The 5,069-nt window shown below is 35.6% G+C and overlaps 1 pseudogene; it reads right to left on the reverse strand.

Moving 5' to 3' along the window:
* Nucleotides 1-1,207: 1,207 nt before the first annotated feature.
* On the reverse strand, nucleotides 1,208-1,788 carry LOC107146093 (annotated as a pseudogene).
* Nucleotides 1,789-5,069: the final 3,281 nt, after the last annotated feature.

Here is a 5,069-nt window from a genome sequence, read left to right on the forward strand (position 1 = left end):
ATAAACATCATATAACTTGCAAGGTGATAATCAAGACATTTAGGACCTTAGGACATTTTCAATAATTTGAGGATTAAATTCTTCCCTCCTGTACACAATGGATCATTTTTCAGTTTTGATGCTTTACACTATGAGGCCTGCTGAGCATGACAAGCCATTCCTCTTTCACTTTCATATTTCAGTCTCGTCTACAGTTTGCCTTGTGAATAAAGCACCCCACTGGCATTACAAGCATAGAGGTCCCGAATGATTCCACAGAATGATTCCGCAATTGCTGTCCTCGTTGGTTTGTCTGCATCATTTGCCAATCTACAGTTGTTGATTTTATTGACTCATTACTTCAGTCCTTATAAGAATACTCACTAGACACCTGACAAGTCCCTAATATCTTCTTGGAACAACAACAAAAAGAAATCAAAATTGTTATTTGTATTGCTTTTAATTTTGTGACACCAACATCTTATTTTTCTGTATTGTGACTGTTCTAGATGCCTTAACTGGATTGCTACTGTTCTTGGGCTTATCCATTAAAAGTTGATATTATTTTAGACACTTTCTTCAACTTTCCCTTTAATCCATATATCCTCTCCCATGATCCCATTCATTAGATTATATCCATCAACTCATTTTTTAACTTTAATCTGGTCACACATGACTTCCACATTCATAACAGTAGAACAAGCTGCTCTCCTGATCTACTGAAACATTTTCAAACTCTTTATTCTTAACTTCAAAGTACTATGATCTTTTTAAAAGTATTTTAAGTTGTTGCCACATCAATTACTTAATTTCTTCTCCTTTTCTGTCTCTATTAATCAAGTTGCCAAAATCCACTTGCTCCAATTACAGACCTAATCATTCAGTTCTATACTTTCCCTACTTGTTCCCACTGTATCAATGACTCACACCCCCATTTGTTCTACAGAGTTACCTGCATACCTGTCACTTTTTTTTGTACCCTCACTCCATACCATAGCTAAGACTACTCTCCACAGCCACCTCCAACTATTTTTTAAAAATGTGACTTTACCTAAATAATATGCATATAAAAATATTATCAGAGTGGTAAGTTGCACATATTAAAATTAAATGTTCTATGGAGAATGGAATTTTGGTTCCATTTCACATATTTGCCCTGAAATTCCTCCTTGGTCACAGTTTTCTTAGCAGCACCCTGCTCATTCTTTTCAATCTCTTCAGAATCTCTTTAGAAATAGAGATCAGGCATGACCTCCCATGGATGTTAACAAAAAATAGTATCACATATGCCCAAACCTTCTCTGAGCCAGCATTGACCACGTCGGACCTACAGAGTAAGTTCCCTTGTTGCATGGAATGGCAAAATCCTCAAGGTGCAGAGGAGAATCTGTGATACACAGAGCAATGGTAGGCAGGTCGGCATAAGATGCTTCTGTGAGCTGATGATGGTCAGCCCTCAGATCAGTAACCATCAGACGATATATCTCCTGGAAGGCTGTGTGGATCTGGTTAGTCCAGTTTCCAGGAGTGAAGCGGCCAGAAATAGGAGAGGCTCCAGCGGCAGCAACAAACTTCAGCACTACTCCTTGGTCATTATTCCTTGAGGATAACATCAGCAGGATTTTCAATGGCAACACTGGCATGAGCTTCCTCCAGAAGCAGAAACTCCTCACAAATCCTCTTCAGATTTATGATGTAGATGCCATCACTTTTCCTTTTGTAGATATATTGTTTCATCTGGAAATCAAGATTGGTGTTACCTAAGTGGGTTTCTGCTGCAAGGAATTTGAGGACATCCTTTTCTTGCATTTGACATCCAGGGCTCTGGGCATTGTGACAGTTTCCCTTTAAGTTACAATGGGAATCATGAATAATGCCATATGGATTCCTCCCTGGGTAGCATAAAAAGACTAGTCTCACTCTTGATTGGTAGTTTGAAAATACTTTTCTTTAAATTGTTGAAAGACTGATGAATTTCATCTAATGGGCTGTGCTGCTGCTGAACTACTGGTGTTGTTCCATTTCCTTCCTCATCCTGGCTGTGCTATTTTCCTCTAACACATTTTCTCTGAAAATTCCTAGTGTATGTATTTTTTTTGTATTAATTGGATACTCTTCCTATTTCATAACTCATTTCTTTTCACTTCTGGAAATTTTTTTTTTCCATTCCTGCCTCTTTTTACTTTTTATTTTCAATTTGAATGATCTCTATTTGTAAGATATATGAACATCCAAATTTCTTATCCTCTTACACCATCATCTTTTCCATGAACTTTCATATTTTAATCCTTTTTCCTAACAAACATCTTTCACAGACATATCCAAATTCTACTAATGATTTTGGGTTAAAAAGGAAATAAATTAAATTATCCTTGAATATTCTATTTTTATTTCTTATGAGTGATTCTCTCTCCCCTTAGAAGACCATTTCTTTCTTACATATAAACATATTTCTCTAAATAGTTATGAATCTTTATTTTTCCATTAGTATTTAAGAAGTGATAAGCTTTTAAATCTTATTAGAGCTTGTGCTTTCATTGATTTGATAAAGCATATTGGGATAGAGCCAGGCATTATGGAAACCTACAGAATGAGTATTTGTGGATCTTCATTTTGACCTGGTTAGTTTCCTCAGAAAATAACCTGGAATAAAAATACTGACTGCTAGCATTTTGGTAACAACGAAGAAAAGAGAGTAGAGAGGATCTCTTTCAACCTCCAAGTTTTGTAGCATTTCATCTCAGTAATACACTCAGCTCTTTCTCATTCCAGAGATTCTTCCTCAAATCTTTCCAGAAAATTCCTGTGTAATTCAAATATTAGTTTGTGGCAAGTGGCAATTGCAGTTTAAATGGTAATAATCCAAAAAATGAACCAAAACATCCAAATAGAGTACCTAGTGACAAATGGGAGACACTGAAGTTCCTGCATTGTCCTAGGGATTCATTCTCTGCCTCATTCGCATGTGTTGTTTCTCTATAGCAGACACGGTATTATGGTATCAAAACTTGTGTTCAATCAGATTACCAATTTTCACAAGAGAAGGATCCCATCTCCAGAGTTCTTGACTCTCCTACAAATAATTTTTAAACATCAACTTTTCATGGCATTTATTAATCCTCATCATTATGAATGTCACTATAAAGTCCTTATGAATGTCCCTTTTACATATTTGAAATTACTGCCACATATCCTGCTCAGAGAAAGAAACTTTATATGTACGTGGATATGTGTGGTATGTGGGTGTATTCCTTTTGGGTGTTAGGTATTCCTCAGTTTCAAATGTCATGCCTCATAGTCCACCAATTAGAGATAATAATAAATTTACTATTACTCAAAGCACTTTTAGCATATAGCACAAAAAGAGAATAGGGAAGCAGTAATTAAGACTAAAAGAAAATAATGAACAAAAATTGCCACTTATAAAATGCAGAAAGAGAAATCAAGATACAGCACTCTCCCTTCTACATAAATCCATTATTTCCTGAGCAAACATTGCAAAAGCTCTCTTGACCAGTCAGTCTGGCTTCCCCTGGAACTGTGCCCTGCAGATGGAGCACTAAGGAGATTTTCTTTGCAAGCAATGAGAAATTCTGCTCAGAGTTAGTGAAAAAACAGATTTTATGATCTTTTTAGATACCTTATTAGGAAAGTTGAAATGTAGAAGGCTAATAAATAATCCATTTGATCATTGGCTCTGCTTTACCTTTTGGAGTGTCAGCCTTATTCTAAAGCTGCTCCACAACTAATTTGAAGAACTTTCCTCTCTGAGACAGAGTAAGGCTGACGTTTTCTTGTATCATAAGAAAATTCTGAACTTCTTTCTGACTTGTTAAACCCAAGTTGCATGCTATTTCCAACCCAAACAATTTGGGAAATACTGTGTGCAGACACTTGGTTGTTTCTGTCCATAGTCAATTCATGAAGGAAATAATATAGGATTATGGTGATCCCAAACACATTCAGCTTCTGGAATGCAGAAGGATCTTGTCTGCACATCATATTACAGGATACGTGGCAGATGAAGTCTTTGCAACTACATTCTAGAAAAAAAATGAACTTTCAAATTGACATACTTGGTCACATTCAAATTTGATAAATGTGGAGGGGTCTCCACTTCTGGGAAAATGCCATTCTTTGGCTCCCTTCAATCTGATGTTAGTTCAATGGCCCAAAGTTTGATTTAGAGAATGCCAGGCTTCAATCATTTCTAGCAATGAAACTTCCTTTAAATTTTATGAGTTGTCAATCAATTTGTATTTCATATTTAAGTGGTACGGTTCTTTAATACACATCAGGGTGTGCCTACTCATCCATAATGTTGGTGTTTGGCTGTGGCCCTTTATATTACTTATCAGCAGCTCCATATTGGTTTTGACCTTTGGAACTCTGGCTTAAGAAGCCAATCTCATGGCTGCTCCTCAATGGTGTGCTGTAGGTCTGGATTATTATTAGCTTTATAATCAGGGAAAGTCCTATAATAGTAGGATCCCTCAGTTCTCTACCTCCATCAAAATCCCACTTGAATCCTAGCTTTGCTGTAGGGTCTACTCTTGCACTCACTGGAATTTATCTTAGTTTGTGAGACATATTTTACAATTTGTGACACTGCAAAAAAAAAATGTAAACGATAGTTATGCATTGCAAGCATTGTATTACCCCCCCAAATTAAAAATGCACAAAATAGAGATAACATTGACTGCTTATCCATATGTTCATTAGTGAGATGCTAAAATTCAACATACTAAAATATTTCCACTTTTTAAAATTTTCTTCTCCTCTTTTCTCCAATTAAGGTTGAAATGAATATGGAAAAACTGAAAACATCTTATGTTCCTGGTGAAAAAGTAACATGTTGTAGCATTTTTTGAAAATCAGCTTGGCAGATTTTTCAAAAGGTAAAAAAAAAAAAAAATTATGTACTCAAGAGAAATGGAACAATTTATCTCCACAAGGATTTGTAACTGAATGTTCATAGCAGTATTATTTGTAACAGCCAAATAGGGAAATGGCTTAAATGGCCATCAGTTGATATATGTAGTATACATATAATAAAATATTAGGTACCTAAAAGAAATAAAGTGCAAATA

This window comes from Marmota marmota, unplaced genomic scaffold (genome assembly GCF_001458135.2).
Source record: "Marmota marmota marmota unplaced genomic scaffold, marMar, whole genome shotgun sequence".
Lineage (NCBI taxonomy): Eukaryota > Metazoa > Chordata > Mammalia > Rodentia > Sciuridae > Marmota > Marmota marmota.